Below are 27,829 nucleotides of genomic sequence, written 5' to 3' on the forward strand. Positions count from 1 at the left end.
GATACTGAACTCTCCATGCTGGCATCATGCTATAGGCCTATAGGGACCAGGACAATTATAGAAGAACACTGGCTAGAGATTTCTCACCTGCCACTTTGTTGGAAGTTTAACTGCTCTTGAACTTTTCTGTGGTTCTCTTACACTGAGCACACTCCCTAATTGGACCAACGTCCAAGTGTCTAATCCTCAAACAGGTTTTCAAACTTCCATTTTTGCAGATAATCCTAGAGAAAGCTGTAAACAGTCAGCTTTAAGATCACATTGTTAAACATAATCTGCTACACAGCTACCGACTAGTCTTTTGTCCACGTTGGAGAACCGAAGCAGATGCTCTGCATGCATTAGGTGATTTGCAGCATAATCTAGACCCTACCCTACAGAGTGGAATTCATGCTGCTGATAATGAAACCCTATTCCAAAGGCTGCCAGCATGCACTGGCATGGAATGGCCCTATCTGAGACTCATGCTTTTCCTTCCTAAAGGTAGGTCCCAGTTTTTACAGATGACATATCAGAGTCCCAGAATCCATCACCAAGCTATGGAGTCCCATAAGGATCAACTCTATCCCCCACTATCTTCAGTCTCTACCGGAGACACCGGGGCCCTTGCTGGTGAGGGAGTGGGAGACAATGCCATAACTAAGCATTATCATCCAGAGGACACTCAAACTTCAAAGGATCTTCTTTGGGTGCCATTGTGAAGCCAATTGCTTTCCTTGGAAACTTGGAAAGATGGCGGCGCTTTCTCTCTGAAAGTACTCCCCAGCAAGGCAGGTTCCACCTGATGCAGCCGGGCAAGACATTCTACACTGGCTGAATGATGTGATGTGTATTTGTAAAGTGCACTAACATCTGAGAGGATATTCTGGTGCTGAGCAGATGTGTGTTCCTAGACCTGCATATGGTAGATTGGTTAAATGAAAAGCCAGGTCTCCAACTTCTAGGGGAATTCAAGAACAGATGAGGATGTTCTGATGTGGAGTGGGACATTGTTCTACACTTTAAGAGCACTGTAATAAAATGCTTGTCTTTCTGATCTGGTACTGTGTGTACATGTGATGTTTGCCAGGAGGAGTCCTGCCGAGAGGAGGTTTCAGTGGTTATTGGAAGGAGATGCAACTGTTCAGTTAGGTACGGCCAGAGTTGTGTAGAGCATTGAATGTGTGTTTGAGAAGTTAAATTAAGCGTGTTTGTGTATCGAGAGCCATGTTTGTTCCCTCAGTCATGGTACTGCCACACTTCTTGACCAACTCTGCCGGATCACTGTGATTCTACATAGATAGTTATCTATATAACAAGTCCAGCGTGAGAAGTTCACCATGGTAGCACTGTACCAACTCCAACTTCTGTGAATGATAAAATCAGCCAGAAGACTTCCATCAATCCATCAAGTAGCTCAAGCCCTCCTTCCAGTTCACAGTGAAGGAGGGAAAGCGAGTTGGCAGGGATCTCAGTGGAGGGAAAGTTAGTAAAACTTGACAACCCCAAAGCAAATACTTCATGCAGGAGCATGAAGAGCCAGGAAATTCAACTTATTGCAGCGATTCTAATCAAACTACCCAAGCTGTCATCAGAAGCAAGAATAAATATTAAGATGCATACAATGCAAACCACTAAACCGAGTTTAACTTAGCGCAACTTGTCTGGTTACACAAAGCATTCACTATCCATTGTTATGGGATGTCGATGTGGAAAGCATACACTGCAACCCAACGTTTATCATGTCTTTGCGCAGAAATACTGAATACCCTTTTACAAGCCATTATAATATTTCTGTCTCCGCTTAAATCAAAGATGTTGAAAAGGAACGCTTTATGAAAGATATTTTCTGATAACTTAATCTACTGAGATTTTACATTACAATTTGGCGTTCTGTTTTTTAGGGAGCTCTTAGTTATTTTGCTCTCTAGCTATGTATTCACAGCACCCAATACACCTAAATACCTGGATAAATAGAACGTCCAGTATAAACAAAAATTAATCCTGTATAAATATCCCAGGAAAAAAACAGATAAAAAGCACACACGCAGAAAGCAGTAATATTTGTGCCACATACCAATTACTCATCCTGCGGTGTCACCTTTAGAAAAACATGTTTTTATCTGCTCAATGAAAAAAAACCGGGACTGAAAATCTCAGTTGTACAATGATAGCATAAGAGAGGTTGCAGGTGCAATAAAGGATTATGTGTTGTGAATACTAGATTCTAGTGACACTTTACTTGAACTGCCTGGTTGTTCAGTGCTATTTCCCACAACCAACCATTGATAAGCGGGGTGGACAGAATGTCCTTCAGTGGTACTAATTCCTCTTACAACAATGCTCAGGGTTTGAAGTCTAAGTGGCACTTAGCTCTCTTAGCAGTGCTTCATGGTGTTTGGTTGTACTCAGTGTTTTGCACTTCTTCAAGACCTTCAAGACTAGTTGGGTATCTTATTGCAAATTAAGGTGGCGCGCTGAACATAATCCAAAGGAAGATTCGGAAAGGTTTATAATTCTACCGGCAACTGCAGAGATTGAAAAAGAACTGGGGGAGATCACAGCCAGCCACAAGACATTTTACAACAGGCATTTGCAATGCAATGGGTCTTGCATATTTTTAACAAGTTAATTGTTATCTTTTGACAACATCACCCACGAAAAACCCCACAAAAAACATGAGTGGAAAATGAGAAAATACGACTTAACAAAATTCAATAAAGTTAGCTTTAAAAAATAAACCTTTGCAATGTTGTTTGTCCTGCTGGGCACGTTTTTGCCAGTCACAAGGCTTCTGTTTGCGGGGCACTAATTAAGTTAAAATCAATTAGTGATAGATCCCTGCTCCACACAGAGAATCAGAAATGATGCCACCCATGCCTTGGCTAATTATGAGGCTGTAAAGAAGAGTGCCACGCAAACCGACAAATGGGGATTGACAGGCGAGCTCCAAGTCCTTTACTGAACACAACAGCATCTCGCATGTGAGACGCATGCGCTAGCTAGCACATGCGCTCGCAGGCTCGACTCTAAAAAGTGGGATGGAAACGTGCATTTTACATCATATTTTTGCACGTTTTAGAAGGCATTTGTAGAAGCCAGGCATAATGTACGCAAGGTAGGTGTTCCCTTGAAAAAAGCCATGTAGAACTGACAGTGAAATTTACAACTTTTCACTGTCTCATTCTACAACTTCACTGCGTCACAATTTTACCACCTGCTCAGAGCATGTGTAAAATTGACACAGGGCTTTTTCCTATACAACTCTCCTTGCATGGCTGTAATTGCATCAGCGTAACAATGCAAATTCAGCAGTGCGTTAGTTTACAGCCAACAGATGCGTCGGAGATTCTGACCAATCAGTAAAAATGTGCGCCATGGAGCTCTGTATTGTGTGCTGCAAAATGCACACATTGAAAATGGAAAAACAAGGAGAAATAAAGGTATTTCTCCTTGTTGAGCCTCCCTTACGCCCCCTGGGGAGTCGTAGACTTTTGACGCATTCCAAGCTTTACGAAATCTCATTAATCTGGGAATGTGTCAAATTCCATGCGTGTTAAGTTGGAACACCCACCGTAACACCCATGGCACGCCTCTCTGTTTCAGGGTGAGGCACCATGGCAACTTGTGCTGTTTTGCCTCAGTCTATATCTACAAGGCCATGAAAAGACATGGAAGGTGGCTTTAAGTGGCTTTGTAAATATGGCCCTGTGTGCGGCGTCGGACCGTCTAAAAGTACCTATCATAAGTACTATGTGGGAGAAATAGTGTGCCAGGAGACTGATGACGCAGAAATGAAGGTTTTACATTTATTAGTGCATAAACGTAGTGCTGCAATAATCAAGAGTGACTTTAACCGAACTAATAAAGATTGTACGGGGACAAAATGTGCCCTCAGAGTAGTTTGCCAACATTTATAAGCGTGCTTTATATAACGTGATGTATTAGAACTGCACTAATCTGACATAATCGTAAACGTGTGTCATGATTTGCTTGTTAGAAATGCTTTAGCTTAGCATAACTTTAGTGGAGGCTTTGGCCTAGCTGCCATGTCTCACGATTTAGATGCTCGTATTTTTCCAATGTGCTAATAAACGTGTATTTCTGCTTGAAGCTGTACTTTTCCACTGAGATCGTTCACATGCTTATCTTAAGGTTTCGTGCCAGCCTGGCATTTTTCTCTTTGCTCCAAGGTCAATCTGCAGGTGCGGACAATGGAAGCTCTGAAAATGAGTTAATTGGTATAAAATGTTGCAACTTGCGTACCCGTCTCCAAGGATAATGTATGCTTAAGTAAAAGCTTGAGAACTGTTGTTTTTGATTGGATAATTTGAAGCCAACCTATGAACCCTCCAATGGAAGACCCTACTGGATTTGAACTGTTGTCTATAAAAACCAGGTGCACGAGAAGAAAGTAGCCATTATAGCCATTGCAGCCATTATTGCTGTTACCCGCCATCTTGCAGCTAATATGGCCCACCTTGCTGCGATGCCATTTTGAAAGAGACTTTGATGCTTTCTCTAATCGAGAGAAAGAGACTTTAAATGATTCTTACCCTAGAGACTTTAACTTTGAACTGCCCATTGCATGAAGTAGTAGTTTATCTTGCCGCCGTGAGGCAACTGCCCCGTCCACCCCTGCCCTTTGCCCCGTCCCATGCTGATCGAGAAACGGTACCTGTGAGACGAAGACTTCCTTGAATGCTGATTGTAATTGGTAAATATGAAAGGAAATTGTATGATTGCATTGTGTTTCTTTTAGGTAACCAACTGCTGATTTTTGATGAGAGCCCTAGTTAGGAGATTTTCTAAATTAATGTTGCTAAATTGTTTTTGCATGAAGTCCCACATGCCGATGCTAATTTGAGGTTAGATGAGGATTCCTTTTGTTGCACGATGCAATTTGAGACCTTGTTATGCTGACTAAATGTATGCAATTAGCTCATTACAGATTATAGTTTTAGTGATTTGCATTGCTATCATCGAATGCCTTGTTATTCAAATGCTGCATAGATTGCACCTGTTTCGTCGTTATGGACAGCTATTAATGTTCATTTACGTTTATCATTTGGTGTTGAGACACATCTATATTGTGCTAGCTTTGCTAATATAGGGAAATAAATTCATTAACTTTGAATAAACTGGTGTGGTTATTCATGACCGAAAGGTCATGGTTCGCCGAAATGTATTCTGGATTAATTGTTAAGTGTTATGCTGATCAGGGCATTGCTTACGTTCGTTATTGATTATTGATTTGATTAAATTGACTGATCTCGGGTGAAGAGAGTCCCACTTAGCCAAAAGATTCATCGGCCGAAAGAGCGTCCAAGTATAGGTAAATTATTAGTACGGAACGCTCTATCAGTAGATGGTAGCAGAGGACGGTTTAGACTTTTGGGACCCCACTCGAGACATACATGGTGTTGAATTAACGGTTTAGACTTTTGAGATCCCACTCGAGAAGTTGAATTAGATTTTTCTTGGGTAAAACAGATTGAGAAAATGATGATGGGCTAAGTCCACCGCGACTTTCCCGGGATCTCGGAGCTTGCGAATGAAGAGAATGGAGGTGTGAGATCAGCGTTGGCGGTACTAGTGATGGTATGAGTGAAGTTAGGATTTTGCGCTTGCACAGCTTATTGCCGCAGATTGTGTGAAAAGGTTGCGAGGATTTTAGAGAATAGCGGAGGTGCGACTCCGAGTGTAGAAGTAGGGAAGTCGTCGAACTTCATAGAAATAGCGGAGGTGCGACTCCGAGTGTGAGAGTAGGGAAGTCGTCGAACTTCATGTGCATGTGGCGCTTCATGCATAAAAAGGTCCACGTGGTTGTTGTTGTTGAGACGGGCCCTGCGAGGTCAAGAGACTCCGGAGTATGTTGAAAAGTGTATGAGACACTTGTTTATGTTGTGGTCTGGTCGGTTTAGTAGGTTGACCGGGCGTGGTCAACGAGTCGGTACGTGTGTTAAGGGAGTGAAAGAAACTTCGACTTCGGGCTTTGACAAATTCTAAGTGCACTAGAATAGATCACTGACAAGTTGAGAGCAGTTTGCGGGTCAGATTTGCTTGCGAACGTGGGGACCGAGAAAGATGGAATAACTGCCGAGGCTAGTGAAAAATCCCTAAGGTCCTGAAGCGATTGTGTTACCCCTCCTGTAGTAAACCGACAGATCTGTTTTATATTTTTGGTAGCTCGCGATACATGCCAGAAGTTGTTACGAGAGGAGCTGAGTGAAGGAGGACTAGCCGCGAGGCTTTGTCAGCCGCAGTGTGTGTGAGTGTGACGTCACTAGGAGCCGCGCTGGGATAGGTTGGTTGCAGAGAAGGGTCGCGCACGGATTGGACGCAGTCCGTGGGGCTCGATTGGAAGGGGAAAGGCAAGCGAAGAGTATTCCGGGAATTAAAGTCACCTATTGATTACAAACTTTGTGAAATAAAAGACGAGAAAATGAAATTTTTTAAAGCATTAAGGAGTGCGATGAAGGGGGAGTCTTACATTAAAGCGAGCGTAGGAGAGGAGACGCCGCCCGAAGGTACACCAGCTTACATTGTAATGGAGGAAAAGGGGGTAGCTCCGTGCCTTTGGCTAAAGCAATGGCACAAGCTGACAGAGAAACATGGGAGCGTAGCGTTCCCGGTCCATGGGACATTCAATATAAGGATCCTAGAGAATTTGAGATTCGCGATGTACGACATGAAGGTACCTCCAAGGCCAGCACAGTTTGAGGCTCTAGCGATTTGGGAACTAATGGCTAGACAGCAGCAGCAAAATAAGTTCGAGACTAGGATAAGGAAGGTAGAAAAGACACTAGCGGACGCTAGGTGGGATAATGCACAGAAGGTGTGGAGGTCAGATGTATTGCAGGGGATAAAATTGTTTCCCGCAATTACTAAGGAAGAAGAGGAGACAGGTAAGAAAGCTAGCTGTAAGACAAACAGGAGGTGTTCCAAGGATAGAGAGGACGAGGAAAAGTTGAGAAGAGAAGAGGAGTTAGAGGATGAGGAGTTAATCATGCAGTTGCTGAACGACCGTCCACCACCTTATGCAGAGAGTGGACAAGGTCCAAGTACCAGTTCTGCCCCTCCAGCACCGGTACAGAACAGTGAAACTCAGAGTTCAGGAGCATCATCGGGATCTAAGGACCCGAGTTTACTGTTCACCCCGCAGATTCCGCAGGTTAGGAGAATATATCCAGATGTGCCCATATTGAAACCAGCAGAAAATTATCAGCCGCAGGTCCCAAGGTACTACAGCAGTGACAACAGTGCAGGAATGATTCTAGATCCAACCGTAATGGGAGTACAGAATGGTTGCAACCCAACATTGGCACAAGCTGAATCAACTCAGTTTTTGATGCCTCAAAAGCAGATGCAGGGGGGAACCGCACATGCCCAGATGACGGGGAGTCAGATGGGCATGCCGGCAATGATGACCCATAGTGTGGGAATGAACATGTCTCAGAACATGGGAAATGGACAGAACCCAGATGCGATATCACTACCCATTACTGTAGGTCCACCGGTACCTTTGTACAGTCAGCCTAACTTAGGTATGAGCGGTCAGGGATCAATGCTGCAGAATGGGACAGAAAGGAGGTGCATAGAAAACACTCCGGGGATAACTCCGATAGCGGCTCAGCCAACTGGATCTGGGTCCTTGATGGAGTTTAGTCCCATATGTGCTCAGTTAACACTGGTGAGGTCGAGTCCCCCACTGATGATACCGCTATCATCGAACACTGAAAAGTTGCCGCAACCATCAATGGCAGTCGATGTGAATGCTACACTGATGGGGTTGAATGCGCAACAGCTGACACAGTGGTTCAACAGTCTGAATTCCACACAAAGCTCAGCCAGTGGGAAGGGAGAAGATTATCTGAATAGGGTCAGGTTGAACATGGAAGCACAAGAATTGGTGGAAGGGACTATGGGTGTGAATAGGTTAGAGTCCTACTCGGAAGAAGAGCTGAGGTATCTATGTCCCAGGATTACGAGAGAAGTGAACAAGGTACATAGAAGCTTGCAAGAAATAGCTGACAAAAACGGGGTTGATATAGACAAGACAAAACACTTGAGCAGGAGCTACAGGTTGGATTTCGGGACCACAGATTTTGAACACATGAGGTCAGCAGGCATGAAGGCGCACCTTAGAGAATTGTTGCAGAGTGCACAAGTGTGGAGGTGTTTAGACAAATGGGAAAGCAGATGGGTAAAGAGAAAGGAAAAGAGGAAAGACAGTGTCCCAGAGCTCAACGAGAAAAGACCACAGAGTAGTGATGCAGTAACCATGTTACCAATGAGGGAGACAGCAGGGGGAAAATTAATACATGTACCATGGCACAGAAGCGACATTCAGTCTTTTACGGATGATTTTCCCAAACTGAGAGAGAAACCGATTGAATGGTATCAACAGACTGATAGGTTTGTGAAGCTTGCAAAATGTCTCTGGGAAGACCTGAACACTCTCTTTGAGATTGTGGTTACGGCAGATTTGTGGGAGGATTGCAAAAGAGCTGTAGGTTGGCCGACAAGTGAACCAGAGAGAGACAGGGATACGGGTGCACCATCACCTATGGTGATGAGCCTGTACTATAAGGTGATTGAGCATTTGAAGACGAAGGTTGCCGCGAAAAATGTGGATTGGCAGAAGATCGATCGAACTGCCCAAGAGGCTAAAGAGTCGATTCATAGTTACTATGAGAGGTTGTTGAAGGCGTTCAAGAACTACAGTGGCACGGAAACAGTAGAGGCGAAGGACATGCTTCATTTTGTGTTTAGATTTGTGGAAGGGCTGAGACCAGAGATAAGTCAGATGATAAAGTCGCATTTGATTTGTTGGCAGTCGAAACCTATTGATGAGGTGTTGAATTATGCGAAATACTGTAGCGACGAAATTGAAGTGAAACAGAAAAAGTTGAAAGAGAAAGTGATGATGATGCAGCTTAAAGCAGCTCAGACAGGTCTGCAAGGTTTGCAAGGGTTGCAAGGGTTCCAACAACAGGTACCACAACCGCAGCCGCAGTTGCAGGGAAATATGACGTTTCAGCCACAGGCGAGAGGCAGAGGCAGAGGAGGTTTTGTGAATAATGGTCCGGATTTGAACACTGTTGTGACTCCGAATGGTGTGCAGGCATTGAAAAAGGTGATGCCGTGTCACGTGTGCGGAATTGTCGGTCATTGGAAACGCGAGTGCCCGATGGTGGTGCAGGAAGGTGCAGGTGTTGGTCAGCAAAACAATGATGTCAATGCATTTCAGACAATGAGGGGACCGAAAATGAGAGGTCCAAACCCAAATTTTCAGACCATAAATCAGCTGCAGGGATTACAGCCCATGCAGCCGCAGCAGATGCAGATGCCCCGTATGCAGATGACGCAAATGCAGCCAATGCAACAGCAGTTTCCCATGGTACCTAATCAGCAAATGCAAATACCTTTGGCACCAATGAGTCAGCAGCAAGTGATGGTTCCTCCACAGGTCTCGGGTCAGGTAATGAATACAAATGCCACCGTACAACAGTTCCCATTACACAGTGAGAGTGGAATAAACAATGTATGGGAGAGTGAAAGTTCAGGAGAGGAAGGAGATTGTGTGCTTGCAGCATCCTTGGAAGTTGATCAAAAGGGTCCGTACGTGGAGGGAAGAGTAATGGGTCATCGTGTCTCATTCTTGGTTGACACGGGAGCCACACGTTCAACTGTTAAGAGCATTGAAGTACCAAATTTGCCACTCTCAGGGAGAACAGTTCAAGTGGTGGGAGTAGCAAACAGGCACCTGACAAACCCAATTACAGATCCGGTACCAGTCAGCATTGGTAACTATCAAGGGTTACATAAATTTGTGGTATGTGACTCAAGCCCGATAGCACTGTTAGGGAGAGACCTATTGTGCAAATTGGGTTGTTCGATTATGTGTTCGAACGATGGAATCAAAATTCAGACGAGCAGTGATGGGGAAGAAGAGGACAGTGTAGAGGGGGATGAGATGGAAACTGTCGATGAAGAGTATCCTCTGATTTGTCTTTTCCCGATGATAACTGAAGAAGATATTCCAGCTGAATTACGGGAAACAGTCGGAAAGGAAGTGTGGGATATGACAGGGAAAGAGGTGGGATTGATGAAAGGAGTGGAACCAGTGAAAGTGACTGTAAAGCCCAATGCAACCTTTCCCCAGACCCCACAATACCACATGGCACAAGACACCCTCATGAAAGTTGCCCAACTCATTGACGAATTTGTAAAACAGGGAGTACTGAAAGAAGTGTTAAGCAGTCCATGTAATTCACCAATCATGGGACTAATAAAGCCGAGTGGAAAGGTCCGAATTGTACAGGACTTGAGGAAAATAAATGACATCATAATTAAATGTTGCCCTGTCGTACCAAATCCAGCTGTGATAATGTTTCAAGTCCCTTGCGATGCCGAGTGGTTCTCAGTCATCGACTTGTCACAAGCATTCTTTTCGGTGCCTCTTCATGAGGACAGCCAATTTCTCTTTTGTTTCAAATTCTTAGACAGAGTGTACAGTTGGTGTCGAATTCCTCAAGGGTTTTCTGAGTCACCGTCAATATTCAATCAGATCCTAAAGAAAGACTTGGAAGCATTAGAATTGCCATTCGAGTCAACCCTAGTACAGTACATCGATGACTTACTGATCGCATCTAAGAAAGAAAGTGGCTGCACAGCCGATACCCTTGCTCTGTTGAACCATTTGGGAAGGAATGGACACAAGGTGTCTCCTTCCAAATTGCAGTTCTGTCAGAAGAAAGTGAAATACTTGGGTCACCAGATAGAGAAAGGGTCACGGAGAATAATGAAGGAAAGAATAACGAGTGTACTTCAAATGAGTCCACCAAAGACAAGGAGGGAGGTGAGGAAGTTTTTGGGAATGGTGGGCTACTGTCGTCAGTGGATTCCCAACTTCTCAACTCTAGCAAAGCCTTTACTGAAGCTGACCCAGAAGGATGCCTTGGATCAAATTGAGCTGAAAGGAGATGAGATGGATGCTTTTATCGAATTGAAAGAATGCATGTGCAGGGCTCCAGCTTTAGGTATGCCTGATTACACAAAGCCTTTCACATTGTTTTGTCATGAACGTGATGCATGTTCTTTGTCTGTCTTGACTCAAGCCCATGGTGGCATAAACAGACCAGTAGCGTATTTTTCAGCTACTTTGGATCCGGTCGCAGCAGCACTTCCAGGGTGTTTGCGCGCCGTAGCAGCAGTTGGTATCAGCCTCACTCAGAGTGAAGGAATAGTGATGGGACACCCAGTAACAGTCATGGTCCCTCACTCAGTTGAGATACTTTTGACCCGCTCCCGAACGCAACACATGACTGGAGCAAGACTCACAAGGTATGAAACGATAATTCTGGGCTCACCGAATGTGCAGCTGAAAAGGTGCACTACGCTGAATCCAGCAACCTTGCTTCCCGGTGAAAATGCTGAAGTTGAGAACGCTGAAGACGTCGAGCATGACTGCCTTCAGGTGACTGAATTTTGCACAAAACCTCGACCTGACATTAAGGAAACTAAGCTTGATGAAAATGACCAAATTGTTTTCGTTGATGGTTCATGTCTAAGAGATGGGATGGGAATTTTGAAAGCAGGATATGCTGTATGTACTGTAACAGGTGTCTTGGAAGCGTCCTGGCTTCAAGGAGTCTATTCTGCACAAGTAGCAGAACTTGTAGCCCTTACAAGAGCATGTCAACTGTCTGCATTGATGAAAGTCACCATTTACACTGATAGTCAGTACGGGTTTGGAATTGTGCACGACTTTGGACAATTATGGTCACAGAGAGGTTTCCTGACTTCTTCAGGATCCCCAGTGAAAAACGGGGAGAGAATAAGGGAATTGTTACACGCCATTCAAATGCCAGCCGAAGTTGCAGTGGTAAAGTGTAGTGCTCATACAAAAGGACAGGACTATGGGCCTGATTCTAACTTTGGAGGACGGTGTTAAACCGTCCCAAAAGTGGCGGATATACCACCTACCGTATTACGAGTCCATTATATCCTATGGAACTCGTAATACGGTAGGTGGTATATCCGCCACTTTTGGGACGGTTTAACACCGTCCTCCAAAGTTAGAATCAGGCCCTATGTTTCTCTGGGAAATGCATATGCGGATCAAGTCGCAAGATTTTGTGCCTTGAACTGTATATTACTCAGAGATGAATGGAATTCGATAAGTGAACCAGAACTCGAACCAGCTGAAGCATTTGCCTTGAAGGTCGTAGATACAATGGATGAACTAAAAGCGTTACAGAATAACGTCAGGGAGGATGAAAGAGATTCCTGGATTAAGTCACAATGTATAAAGAGACCAGATGAGTTATGGGTTTCAAATGAGGGAAAATTTGTTTTGCCAAATAGTCTCTTATCGCAGCTAGCGCGGTTCTATCATGGGCAGGCTCACCTAGGGAGAGATGCCATGATAAGATTGTTCAAAACTGATTGGTTTAACCCCAGATTTCGTCAAGCGGCAGAAGCAGTTTGCCATCGATGTGTCATTTGTCAGCAGATGAACCCAGGGAAGGGAACGGTTGTGAACGCGAGCCACATTGGTAGGGCGAGCGGCCCGTTTAGTAGAATGCAGATGGACTTCATTGAGATGCCTGTGCATGAAGGTCTGAAGTATGTGTTGGTGATTGTGTGCATTTTTAGTCACTGGATTGAAGCATACCCCACACGTAGAAATGACAGCCTTACAGTTGCAAAACTATTGTTGAGGGAGTTGATACCACGTTTCGGATTCCCGATCTCTTTAGAATCAGATAGAGGAAGTCACTTCAATAACGAGGTGATAAAGTTACTTTGCGCAGCGCTGAACATTGAGCAAAAACTGCATTGTAGCTATCGCCCTGAAGCCTCAGGACTGGTGGAACAAATGAATGGTACATTGAAATCAAGAATGGCGAAAATATGTGCATCGACAAATTTGAAATGGCCTGACGCATTGCCCTTGGTGTTAATGTCAATGAGAAACACCCCTGATAGAAAGACTGGATTGTCTCCGCACGAAATTCTCATGGGCAGGGCTATGAGACTTCCTGCAGTTCCCGCAAACGCGCTTTTGAATATTACAGATGATATGGTGTTAGACTACTGCAAAGGTCTGGCTGACGTGGTTCGCTCTTTCTCTCACCAGGTGGAAGCGACCACCTTGCCACCGATCCAAGGTCCAGGACACACACTGAAAGCAGGTGACTGGGTCGTGGTAAAGAAGCACGTGAGAAAGTCGTGTCTGGAACCCCGTTGGAAAGGCCCTTTCCAAGTGATCCTGACGACCACTACCGCTGTGAAGTGTGCGGGAGTTCCCAACTGGATTCACGCCAGTCACACAAAGAAAGTGTTGTGTCCCACAGATGAGGAAGTTGAAGCGCTGAAACTGCCAGTGCCTGATAAAACAGTGCTGAGCGCTGAGACAGAGCAAAACCTTACTGAAAGCGAACAGGCAGGAACAGAAGAGAGAGAAATATTCTCTGAGGACGAAACAACCGACTCACTTGGGGAAGACCAAGGAGAAACCTCAGACAGCGACGAAGCAGCTGAAGGTGACAAAGAGCCTGAAGCAGCTGAAGGTGACAAAGAGCCTGAAGCAGCTGAAAGTGATAAAGAGTCTGAAGAAAGTAACGGTGACGAAGGGCTCGAAAGAGGTGAAAAGGCAGGAGAGCCTGATCAGAGGAGGGCTTTCCCAGAAGCAGACGATAGAGAAAAAGAAAAAGAGAACGTGATTGATTCCCCAGAAGGAGGGGACAAGGCAGAACAGAACGAAACAGTTCAAGCTTCCACAGAAAAGATCGCAGGTCCATCAAATGGACACGGTGCAAAGAGGAGACTAAGTATATCACCAATAAAGCAAAGGACTAAAGAAAATTTGAACGACGGAGAAAGGCCAAAAGTGAAAGAGAAAAGAAAGGAAGTGACTGTCGTGGTACCATCCTCAAGTGAAGGAAAAGACTTGGCCAAAGAGGAAAGTACCAGTGAGGCAGAATCGAAAAGAGAAGCAAAATTGAAAAGGAAAAGGATACCAAACAGGAGATATTCCGGTCCAGAATGGGCATATGTAGTCAATGACGATTGGACTGACGAATTTGTATCTCTTAGCCTCGAGAACGAAGAAGAAGAGATACCAATAGAAAAGAAAAGTTTTATGGACACTGTTGATTGAAAGGGTGATAAATGACATTGCTTGCTACAATCTAACGTGATACAAACAACCAGCTGAGACATTGCTAAACCGGATAAGACACTTGCTGAACTGATAAAAGACTGAGTTATTGCCGAATTGAGACAAATGCTGCTAACCGATAAGTGACTGGCCTCTTGAAGAAAACTGTGTGAACATTGCGCTCGTTCAGCTTTGTAACTGAATTGCTAAATAGTTTCTTTATAGGTGCTTCTAGCTCTCTGATTCTATACAGATCATGGCTACACAAAACAGTAGAAAGAAATATTGTAAATATGCGTGTATAGGCTTGGTAATTGCATGTGTACTAATAATAATGGCAATCGTGCTTGGAATGCATGGTAAAGGTGAGAATGAGAAAATTGATGCTTCTACTTTTGCTCCTGTTACTGTCACTGAACTAACCGCATTGAGAAGACTAGAATTAGATGAGAGACACTTGCATGATAAGAAAGAACTTTCGTATAATGTTTTCTATCGCTTGCTAACAGAATATGTTGAGACTATGGATGCGAAAGATTGTTATGTATGTACACAGATACCGACATCAGTAAAGGAAGGGGTGACTTATCACCACATGCCTCTTACATACGGGATTACATGTAGTATAGTAACTTCTAGATTTTATGGTCAAACTAACATACAGTATTTTTACTCAAATTATGATGTTACCTTTGCATATGTTCCTATAATAGCGCAGCTAAGCCAGATTGCTAAAGATTGGGATGCTAAAATAATGAGGGAATTTTTCGAGCCAATGCAACCTTTTGAAACGGCTCACGCTCATAGGGAAAACCTTACCTGCTCGCTCTCTGCAGTAGAAATAAGCTTTTTAGATCGCACAGATGATAGAAGGGCACAAATGAATGCGAAATTAGAAAAGGAGCTAAGTAAGAGGACTTCACTAGATCATTATGATTTTGCCGCAATAAAGACACAAGGGAGAATAGCTTTAGATGCTTGGCATGTAGGGAAATTTTGTATATATCGAGGTGAATCTTATTATGATAACATTTTCGTAGGAGCGAGTGAGTGTAAACATACGTTTATCTTTAAGGCCAAATGGACATTCATGATGAACGGACTTGACCCTGTCATACCTGGTGTATATTACATTTGTGGGTATAATGCCTATTATCGTCTTCCGAAGGGATGGTGGGGAAGATGTTATTTGGGTATAGTGTTCCCAAAGGTTTATCAACTGGATGACCTATCGATGATTCCAAAGACATCTGGATCCCATCGTATCCAGAAAAGAGAGACCGCAGCTGCTGTGGTAGGAGATATATTTGGAGCCATGATTCCTTCATTGGGAGTTGTGTTGAATTCCATCAAAATAAGAAAGTTGTCTACTATAGTGGATAACATGTTGACAAAGTTTTCAGGTGCTATAATCCTGATAGATGCTGAACTTGCAGCGGAAAGAGCTATGACTCTTCAAAACAGGCTTGCCTTAGACATTCTTTTAGCAAAGGATGGCGGCGTTTGCAAAATGCTTGGTGCGCGCCACTGTTGCACGTATATTCCAGACAACAGTGTGAAAATTAAAACTATGCTTGCTAATCTAACAAAAGAGAGTGCAGACTTGAAGGAATTGAAAGAGCCAGGAGTGTGGGAGAAGGTCGGAAAAGGACTTGCTTCAGTGGGAAATTGGATTGGTGGAATTTGGAATGGAATATTACTAAAAATAATACAGGGAATATTAATAGTACTGATCTGTATATTCGGAATTTGGGGAATAAAAAGGGGAATAATAATGATTATGGAAAGAATTAAGAGAAGGAAGGAAGAGAAAATGATGAAAAGAATGGCAGAAGAATATAAAGCGAAAACTAGGGGAACTAAAAGGAAAAGAGAACTGACAGAATTTTAATGGAATAAAATTTGTGGGAATAGTTTGTGTGATGACAAGTAGTCATCAGAGGAGGGATTGATGACGCAGAAATGAAGGTTTTACATTTATTAGTGCATAAACGTAGTGCTGCAATAATCAAGAGTGACTTTAACCGAACTAATAAAGATTGTACGGGGACAAAATGTGCCCTCAGAGTAGTTTGCCAACATTTATAAGCGTGCTTTATATAACGTGATGTATTAGAACTGCACTAATCTGACATAATCGTAAACGTGTGTCATGATTTGCTTGTTAGAAATGCTTTAGCTTAGCATAACTTTAGTGGAGGCTTTGGCCTAGCTGCCATGTCTCACGATTTAGATGCTCGTATTTTTCCAATGTGCTAATAAACGTGTATTTCTGCTTGAAGCTGTACTTTTCCACTGAGATCGTTCACATGCTTATCTTAAGGTTTCGTGCCAGCCTGGCATTTTTCTCTTTGCTCCAAGGTCAATCTGCAGGTGCGGACAATGGAAGCTCTGAAAATGAGTTAATTGGTATAAAATGTTGCAACTTGCGTACCCGTCTCCAAGGATAATGTATGCTTAAGTAAAAGCTTGAGAACTGTTGTTTTTGATTGGATAATTTGAAGCCAACCTATGAACCCTCCAATGGAAGACCCTACTGGATTTGAACTGTTGTCTATAAAAACCAGGTGCACGAGAAGAAAGTAGCCATTATAGCCATTGCAGCCATTATTGCCGTTACCCGCCATCTTGCAGCTAATATGGCCCACCTTCCTGCGACGCCATTTTGAAAGAGACTTTGATGCTTTCTCTAATCGAGAGAAAGAGACTTTAAATGATTCTTACCCTAGAGACTTTAACTTTGAACTGCCCATTGCATGAAGTAGTAGTTTATCTTGCCGCCGTGAGGCAACTGCCCCGTCCACCCCTGCCCTTTGCCCCGTCCCATGCTGATCGAGAAACGGTACCTGTGAGACGAAGACTTCCTTGAATGCTGATTGTAATTGGTAAATATGAAAGGAAATTGTTTGATTGCATTGTGTTTCTTTTAGGTAACCAACTGCTGATTTTTGATGAGAGCCCTAGTTAGGAGTTTTTCTAAATTAATGCTGCTAAATTGTTTTTGCATGAAGTCCCACATGCCGATGCTAATTTGAGGTTAGATGAGGATTCCTTTTGTTGCACGATGCAATTTGAGACCTTGTTATGCTGACTAAATGTATGCAATTAGCTCATTACAGATTATAGTTTTAGTGATTTGCATTGCTATCATCGAATGCCTTGTTATTCAAATGCTGCATAGATTGCACCTGTTTCGTCGTTATGGACAGCTATTAATGTTCATTTACGTTTATCATTTGGTGTTGAGACACATCTATATTGTGCTAGCTTTGCTAATATAGGGAAATAAATTCATTAACTTTGAATAAACTGGTGTGGTTATTCATGACCGAAAGGTCATGGTTCGCCGAAATGTATTCTGGATTAATTGTTAAGTGTTATGCTGATCAGGGCATTGCTTACGTTCGTTATTGATTATTGATTTGATTAAATTGACTGATCTCGGGTGAAGAGAGTCCCACTTAGCCAAAAGATTCATCGGCCGAAAGAGCGTCCAAGTGTAGGTAAATTATTAGTACGGAACGCTCTATCAGTAGGTACTGCCAATCCCGGTTCCTGTCCCAGTGAATACGTCATCATGTGTACTGCCAATATCTATCTGCCTAATGCTCAGATTTTCCAAGATGCTACCTCAAGTGGTTTTATGTTACCACATCCCTGGTATTACATGGATCGGCCACTACATTAGCAGCCACTACATCCCTAATGAAAGTATTTCTCGTATTTTACCACTACCTTCACGCCACAACAATACTGATTTATTTTAATTAACATATAGTCACTTGAAATAAATAATATTTAGTTACACTTAATTCATTATAAGGTTAACCCTAGGCTAAAACAATTACATTTAATGTATTGTCATCACGATCCTAAATGCATTCTTATGTCCGCCCTAACCCTATCTGTTATTTATTTAAATTGAAATAAATTCAGAAATAAACCTCTATACTAACCCGTATTCTTAATTGTTTAGATTTAATGTAATTAAGATAAGTATATTTCCTTATCCCATGTATAAAATGAATGGAGACACATACTTAATTCAAACGGATTTAAATGATTATTACCTACTGCTATATTGTCATCGGTGTACTAGTAATTCTTTTAAGAACCTTGCTGGATGATAGGTTGATAATATTTCCCCGAGAAGTGCCACTGCTTCGTAGGCTGTATCTCTTGGGTAAAACTGCCATCCTAAGTCTGGTGACACAAGCTTTTTCTAGATGAGGATTCAGGTGAAGAAAGTTGTTTATGAATTAAACTAGTTATGGTGCTGTGAATTATCCAAACATTTGTCTGACTTTTGTGTGGAATTATAAAAAATGAAACAGGACCTCATTTTGGTAGTTATCCAACAAAGAACCCATTATAAGGCTACAGAGGGCTCTGATGCAAATGGTGAAGCTCACTTTGCTAGACTCAGATAGATGTTGGGCTTGTAGGTTTTATGTTACATGATTTGGAAGTGCTCTAAAGTTTTGTGCTTTTGGTCAGATGTGTATGATATGTTAGATTAAGAGCTTGGGTGACGTTCTAGGCTCTCTCCATTGCTACCTCCGGGACAGCTGCTTCTGAGTAATGTAAGTTTAACTTTAATACATAAAAAAGAACCTTTCTTGGATATCAGTAACAAGCAAAAATTTGACTTTGAGGAAATGTAAAAGCTCAAAAGTCTTAAAATAACGATGCGGGATAGCGGATATTACTTGTCACGAAAATGTAATGTATTCTCCTCAGAACCAAGGAGATACATCTGATGGTATTTGGGGTTCTTTTAATGAATGGTCTCCCTTCCCTGCCCCGATCCCCTGATTTTGCAGGTATTTTCTTTGTACATTTTGTTGGCTGGCTGGTTATAATTCCACTTCTTCACAGGCTTTTCAATTGTGTCGCCAATTTGCTTCTTTGCCTTATTACCGTGTTGAATTGGTTTAATCTCTTTGTAAAAACACGACAAAAGATTTGTTTACTAACAAAGCCATAAAATAACATCTTCTGCCTCTGCCAAGTCAGAAAGATTAACACTTAAATAAACAATAACCAATTACCTAAATCTCCAAGAACCCGAGTGAATTAACTGTGACAGGTACAATTCTTCAGTTTGTTAGCAGACTTACTTTAGAACAAGAGTCCAGGCTTAGCAATCAGCTGCAGTGGAGTATAGAAGTGTCGCCCCAGGAGTGATCATTAAATTTACGCAGGCACCTGTGAGAAAAGGCTCACATGGGAGGCGAGGTTGGTCTCTAATCCTTGCTGCTTTGATCACCTTCCTCGTGTTAAATTCACTGCACTGGCTGCCCTGGAAGGCATGCATCATGTTCAAATATCCATGCATTATTTATCGGGCAGCACAGTTACAAAACGCGGGCTAATGTGCCGACGAGAAGCTAGGAGTTCACAACGGCAATATTTGACCACTGGAGAAGAGACGCTTGGAGCTGCATTTAACCAGCGTGAAAAAAATCTACCTCGGGTAATGTTATTTCCGATTATCCCCATCGATATTCGGGACGGTTTACCAATAAATAAGAGGCTCGATAATAATCTGCAGTCGTTCTGCAGGTAATGAAAATCATTCCTTTTTCATAAATCCATGCTCTATAGAACTATGTTATCATCAGAATATTGTGGAGTAAAATATTGAAGATAAATAGATATCAATTAAAAATGCATATCTGAATCTTAATGGGTTGAGGAGGAAACATGAATAAATTATTGTCATGGCCGATCCATATTTACAGTTGATAAATTGATACATTCATGCTTCTGATGGAAAGCACCCAGGCATCTTTTTGATCCAAGTGTAAACTTTATGAACCTGTAAAAGTAAATAAAATAACTTGATATGCCCATCCTCCAAGTGGACACAATGGGAGGTGAAGACTGTCACTATCCTCCTTTATACAATGCCCCGAGTCTCAATGGAGGGTTAAGACCTATTCCTGTTCTGCAAAAGCTACTCAAAAGCATGTCACTGGAGGCAGAGGGCTGTTCAGATCCTCGCCTAATCCAAAAGCATGTCACTAGAGGCAGAGGTCTGTTCAGATCCTCGTCTAATCCAAAAGCATGTCACTGGAGGCAGAGGGCTGTTCAGATCCTCGCCTAATCGAAAAGCATGTCACTAGAGGCAGAGGTCTGTTCAGATCCTCGCCTAATCCAAAAGCATGTTACTGGGGGAAATGGCCTGCCTCATTACTCCATATCCTAATCCAAAACCAGTTACAGGACCTAAAGACGTTTCCTTTCCTTCCATATTCAACCCTAAAACATGTCTCTGCCCTCCTCACCAAATCCAAATGCATGCCACTGGATGTGAAGGTTTTTTACTCTCATTCTCATGAAACTGTAATGCACAGAAAAGAAGGCCCAGGCATGTCATTGTCTTCCTCGCCCAATCCAAATGCCGACCTTCAAGACTGAAAATTTGGAGTTATATTCGTCCTCTTTTTACCACCTCAATTTTCCCTGCGCCCCCTGAAACATTCCAGCTGTTTACTTTTTCACCTGGGTGTCTGTGGCCACCAGGTCTAAGTTTTCATGTTTTAAAAGCAAACATCTTGGCCTTGGGTGGCTTGGGTGTAAAAGTGTCCGTCTGCTTTGATTTTAAGGGTTTGATGTTTCTTCCTTTTTGGGAGGTTACAGGCTATTGTAAATAAGGTATACGTGCATTTTCTATACCACTAGAGGTGAAGTGTTTGGTTTATTTTCAAAATGTAAGCCACATCAACAAAATCCCAACATCCCACTATGAACTTAAAAACTACAGTGGTGCATCTGGTGTTACTCCTGGTGTTACTCCTGCATTAATTAGCCGACACTGAGTGTTATATTCGAGGCACCTGATTTTACTTATTGCGTTCCTCTTTGCAACAGTAGCCACTGAGTATCCTCAAGGAAGCTAAGGGGTCATTTCACACAGACATTTATGAGAGTATGGAGTAGTACTCCTGTAGTACTGCTTCACATACTCATCGTTCTTAGAAATTCCTTCATGAATTGACTCTAGAAATGTCCAAATATGTAGTATTAAAAATACAAAAGAGGGCGCAGTCTTTTATATTTTTACTAAATATATACGACTAGGCCATGAATACCCGCATTTTAGATATACTGCGGCCAATTCACAAAAAGCATTCAAGAGTTTGTGAAGAAGTACTACAGGAGTACTATGTCACGCACTCATGAATGCTTTTGTGAATTGGTCGCTAAGAGCTTAGCTGAGACTGCATAATTCCTTGTTTCTAAGTTCTCGCTATGCCTGCTCCGAACACTCAGTGGCATGATGTGTGCAAATATTGCTCGCAGTAACGTGGAAACTCTGCCTTCATCCCAGGCATGTGCTAAGGAATTGAGAAGAGGAACTGCATTGTCAGCAACTCTGGTGGGAAACGGCAAAGAGAAGCTGGGCTATCCTCCCCTTAAAGAAAACATTTTTACAATTGCACACCTAACAGAGATCAGCAGGACATAACATGCCACATAAGCAAGCGACAGGGAGAAACCTCCACACCCTAGGTTACTGAAAATAATGCATAAGAAATACTGCAGTACTCTGAGATGCCCACATTGCTCACGTGCCTATTAACTTTGGTGTAAAGTGGCTGTGCAACAGACACCTCTTCTATTCAATACTGCCCTGTCTGAAGTCAGCACAACTGCCCCACTTTCGTACAAGATATGCTGACATTGTGCACCAACCTCACTTAGCCGTCAGCACCCACTTCACAAACAGTATTTTACACTCCTTTTATTTAAGAGACTTATGCGATGTAGTAAGAGTTCCCAATATTCCTCCTCTACAGGACACATTATTCCCTTTCAACAAATGCAGTGTCTTCCACACAGTCACACATTTTGCATACTGGGTCCTTGAAACAGGACCCATTAATATATACTTACAGACAGATGTAACCACTCCACCCTGTCAAGGGACTTTTCCTCCCCTTTTTCCTGACCCACAACACTGTTTGAACAGATAGGGGAAACAACTAAGCCTGTTTCCTCATGCACTGCCAGCCGTATCTCCTCAACAGTTGGTGACAATAACTTCGCCTGCCTCAAGCCCTGTATCAGGGCTCTGGTTCCACACATCAAGTTAGAGGTGGGGGGTGCGCAGGAGGATGGATAGCAGCTATCATGCCTCATCCACTACCTCTGTGTAACCTTAGGAAGCATTATTTCATTGTGTATATTGATCAGCAATTGATCACAGCATTATTCCATTGAATCTCAATGAAGAGATAGCCTGATGTCCATTATTGTTGCTTCTTCTGAAGAGCTATGGTCCCAACCTCCTTTAAATTTTAGGCAGCAGTCAGGAAACTGGAGCTTCTGCAGCTGATCTGGAGAAACACAGAGCATAGTTTGTTGCCGGAATCAAGCATTTATTAATCCTGGTACCCTCAAGCATCAGGACCACTATGTAACCTAGTGCAGCAAAAAGGAGGTGATCACAGTTAATACTATGGAGAAACTGGAGGAGTGGGTGAGGGAAGGAAACCCAAAGTGCAGAATGACGTGGCTGTGAAGAGTCTCAGTGTGCAGTGCTTGTGGAGCAGCTGGGTGCAGTGGCGCAGCAATAAGAGCACAACTGACAGAAAGCACACCGCATCAGAGCCCCTCTACTCTACCACTGACAAGTCATTGATGGGAAGAATCACAGTATTGATGAAAACCCACAATGTTGGATTGCTGTAGCAATGGCAGAACACTGCTGAGAGGAATCCCACCCTGCTGGAGCCCACAGTGCTAGGATCATATAGCAACATAAGAGCACCGTGGGAAGGAGCACCCAATGCTAGAGTCATTTAGCACTACCAGGGACCTGGAGGGGGAGGCCTGCGCTGCTGAATATGTGACTGCAATTACAACATTGTTTAACATTGAAACCCTGACCCCAGTGCTTGTATATGACATGCTCTCAAATAAGGACGATGTCAATTGCACCGAAAGTAAATAAACAGTGGTATAAATTGCCTGCTAAACAATAGACACAGCTCTGAAAATAATACAAAGACAACATCAGTCACAAGCAAACACAACTTGTGAACCAAAGACAATTAACATGAGACAATTCTTTCATCTGAAAGCCAGCACAATTCCTACCCTGGGCACAAATAACATTATATACAGCTCAATACGAAGTTTCCATTGGAGACGACGAGCACTGACCACAGTCTAACACAATTCTCCCAACAGCTACCGTTAACATCAGACACAATTTAGTGTGTCTGATGACGTATTTCCAGAGGTCCTTGTCGCATAGCTAACATCATACAACATTTCAACTTCACACTCAAAAGGGTCTCCTGCTGTAATCATTTCCATCTGAAGGACTCTGAACTAAAGATCAACGAGGGGCCATCACTGTTAGTGGCAAGTGTCATGTCTACCTGGTTAGTGTGATTTGATAGTTTAAGTAAAGCCTATTTTCTGTAAACCTGGTGAGCCTAGTGCTACATTTCCACTGTCATGTGTGAGTTGCAAATGTAGGATCATGCATGTTGGAGATCACACCTTTAAGCCATAAATACTTGCGACCACGTTGCCCAATGCACCAGTGGCCACCACTTTCCTGTGTCTTGGATAAGTTCCTTGTAGCTTGCTTCCTTGCTGGAGGGTCAAAAGTGCCAGTGACCCTACCCTGATTCCCTGGTAGAAGATGTTCTGCAGTAGTTTGGTTTTTTTGCAGTTCAAATCAAAATCCAGCTGCAAATGAACCAGGTCCATTGTGTCATCTGCAGAAAAGCAATCAAATTCAACACATCTTCCTACCCCCCTGATAAGCTGCTGACATAGTATTCATAGAATGCACTGCCTGTGATTGAAATGCACCCCCTTCTAGCTCCTCAGAACTGAATATATACTGGAAGGTCTAGTGCTGCTGAAATGTTTGGCCTCCCCTTGGTAGGAGATGAGTGCTTCTGGAGACATATGGTGTCCACACGACCTCTCCCAGCAGTGATGTTATGCAGGTCCTTCACTACTAAGTTGCACCAAAAGCTGAACAAGAAATTGACTTGTCCCCTTCCATACATCTTGGTCAAAGGGAACATAAAACCCATTCTAAAACCCCTCGGGAAAGGCAAAATATTTACTACAAGCAGCAGTAGTTGAGGAACCAGGCTTTTGGGTTACCTTAATGGCCCTACCCATTACTCTTGACAATCAAAACATTCTTTGGAACTTGCATTCTAATTTCCAGCGCAAAGGATTAAGTGTGCCAGCAAGGCCCAATGGCTTTTTCTGGACAGGTGTTCGGTCATGGTAACCAGACCTATAAGTAAAGAATCCTAACTGCCCACATTCATCCCAGAGCCCCCAGATGACAATATTCAATTACATGCAGATGTGGAGTCTTCAGGAATTCCCCTTCTATATTGATAGTGTGATTGAAGGTTTAGCTTGGGGGCAAGGAATAATCCTTGCAACCTCAGCAGTTTCTGTAAACTGGACAGAAACCAGACCTCTCATGAGAACGCTGGAACCCGAATGTATGTCCTTTGAGAATTACAATAAGAAGGCAGAAAACTTTTAGGATTATGCTAGCGGAGGCATGGTTTACAAGACTGTTTACTTTCCAATGGCTCTGGTGGAACTTCAGGCTGGAGACTGAGTAGAGATGGCAGTGCGGATCAGCAAGCACACATCTCAGAAACAAAGTCTACTGGGGAAGGTCCTGGGGTTGTGGTTGCTGTGTTCAGTTGGTTACAGGCAAACTACCTGTTACAGCACCAAGGGAGACCCCTAAGATACACATGCCTACACTGACAGAGCACAAGGAGGACCTGCCACGCATGCATGGATGGAGCCTATGCTGGTCTCAGAAACAGATCTGTTTTAAGCATAGGTTTTGAAGCCTTTTAATTTTAAACAGCTGTTTAAAGTGCAGATGGACGCCACAGACAGAGTTGACACCATACTGACCTAACTTGATAAGAAGGGCAGAGATCATCCTGTGGATTTTATTAGCTACAGATTGTTGCTACTAGGAAAGTATGAAGCAGCAATTGAAAAATAATGCTTTGCGGTTGCAATTGACTGGGCATTTTAAGAGTTCCATCCCTCTCTATCTATGGGACCACAATCCCCTAACATAGCTCACTGCCACAAAAGGTATCAATCAAAAGCTCCTCCTAACCTCCGGCCTAGCAAGGAGCTGCCCATTGATGAAGCATGCCACCAAACTGGGTGAGGGAGGGCTCTTGATTTTTTAATATCCTTTAATCTATTCTATACTTATGGATGGCATAATATGTACTTGTCCTAGTAAAATCTAGGAACTGCTTACCTCTTTTTCTTCTCTCTCATTAAGGGGCATGGCCTTCACTGTCAGCATGAGGTCAAAGCGTCCCAGAAGAATATACAATGCGAATTTTATGATAAAGAATTTCCTGGAGAGGATTAGTTCCCTATCAGAGTCTCATGTGGGAGCGACTGGCCAAAGTCTAGAGCGCCTGATCACAGCTGTAGCATCTTATAACTTTTTGCTTTACCCCCAGCATAGGTGATCTGTATGGCAATAATTTCATATGGTGGATTCTAATGCAAGGCCCACAGGTGTAAGCTCTAATGTGCCATGAGGCAAAATAACATCCTCTATGTTTGAAAACTAGCCAAGGTACTCTTAGTTTTATCGAACTGGCCGAGTAACTGCTTGATGGTAGCGTGATTTAATAGTGGAAGAACACCTTTTTCACATTCCTGGGAGTGACATATAGCAAGAAATCCACTGCCTTGAAAAAAACAGTGTGGTTATATTGGATGAACCTTTCTGTACCACAGAGTGAGAGTGGTAAATTTAATTTCATACATGCCTGGGGCCATTGCTGCTAGTTATGGGTGCCAATGATTCCTTGCTTGCGCTGGAAGAGTGAGCACTTGTATTGAGGGGAAGATGTTATGGTTCCACAGTGGAGGATTACGTGCGTATGTGACCATTTCTATAATCCGAAGAAAGGTTCCATAGGTTTACCGTAATACCTTGTTCTCAGAAGTTGCTTTGCTACTTTAATACACATCGAGTTCCAATCAAAAAATTTCTAATGTGACAGCTTAGCAAAAGGCCAATGTCTCTATTCCTGGCCTCTAAAGTCTGATAGCTTGGAGTTCAATAAAAGCATCACCTATGGTTCAGGATAGAAGAGAGCCTTGTCCAGTTCCCTATTACTGAACATACTTGCGAATTATTTAACTTGTAGTTTGCCTGCAGGACCAGCGCTGAGGATATCAAGATGTAGACCTGTGTGTGCTCAAGTTCCTTGTAGTTGAGAATATGTTCTGCCTGACAGTACAGCGTGCCTACCTAATAAAGGGCTGCCTGGAGGTGTGTTCCACCAAAATATTGTTTTAAAAAATACAGTGAGACACAAAAAGCGCACCAAAAATATTCCAATGTCAACAATATTGTGGGACAGGACATAGAAGTTAAGAATATTGTTTTTAGGTACTTAAATCATTTTTAATGTAGTTGTACATAACATTGTTAGTGCTTTTGCTGAGTTCCAATAATGTTTAGTAATATTAAGTGTATGCATTTTTTTTTAAATATAGCTTTTTTTGATTCTGTAATATATTTTGGATAGGGAGTTTTGACAATATTTTGAATATTTATAATTTTTTAACTTTCTAAATCCTCAGTCAAACACTCTAGGGGTTAAGCATGGTTACTTCCGTTTGGAAGAGGAAAGGCTAGGACCCCTATGTCTTGCTTTGGGATGTACCTCTATCCTGGCCTTCCCAGCCAAACATCCCTACACACAGTTGCTATCCAGCACACAGATCGTCACACTCTCCTTATTGAAGATTGAGACCATCACACACTTTGTATCTAGGCCCGAGTCACTCAGACTCTTTTCGCACAGGCCCGTGTTCCTCAGCTGCGGTGGGTATCCAGGCCTGGGACGGTGACTTGCTGTATTTCTCAGCCCAATATCCTAGTAAATGAGGCATCCAATCCTGAGTGCCTCCAAACTGCTGAATCGAGATTTGGAACATCCTCACATTCTCTATAAAAGTCTGAATCATTCACACCCTTTAGAAAGTGTCCTTAGACCTTCAGACAATCTACTGCCTGCCCCACAACCACCTAAAAAAACACCTGTGACCTACTTTGTATTTTGATGTAAAGTGGTATAGATATCTGTCGTTGGAGGAATACAGGACCATGGCATGATTACTCCGAATTCTCTGAAAGAGGAACCCTTTACCCAAGGTCATCAGAGAAGTTAATAATTAATCTCTAAATCACCTGTAACCCATGCCATACCTAAATCCACTCCAGCACTCCGTATACCTGCTAAACACCGAGTCAGTGCATTATCAGGGCATTCTTACCAACAACTCAGTAAGAAATTACTGCCCTAAGCCCCCATGCCTCCAGGAGATGGTGCACCCTGAGCTCCTTAAGGCTCCGTAAGGCCAGATCACATGCCAACTATGCAGCCTGGTCTTTTATTGAAAGCCTTTTGTAGGTTTCTGAAGGATGTTAGTAACTGTATGTACGTTATCAGGGCACTGAAGGGGTTAACTTTATCTTGCTAGTGAACCAATATATGTTTACTTGCAGCTAACCAAAGAACCATATACACTCAACCAGACTGTGTTCATCTCACTAGAGATCCATGCTGTCTAGGCCTCTTTAGTTGTAGCTCACCAGGGAACCGTGTAAACTAGAGA

General features: G+C 42.9%; 1 protein-coding gene across 4 annotated transcripts in view; it reads right to left on the minus strand.

Moving 5' to 3' along the window:
- The window catches only part of PKP3 (plakophilin 3), a 176,923-nt gene that overhangs the window by 102,228 nt on the left and 46,866 nt on the right, over positions 1-27,829 (minus strand). The window lies entirely within an intron of this gene.

This window comes from Pleurodeles waltl, chromosome 3_1 (assembly GCF_031143425.1).
Source record: "Pleurodeles waltl isolate 20211129_DDA chromosome 3_1, aPleWal1.hap1.20221129, whole genome shotgun sequence".
In the NCBI taxonomy this organism is placed as follows: Eukaryota; Metazoa; Chordata; class Amphibia; order Caudata; family Salamandridae; genus Pleurodeles; species Pleurodeles waltl.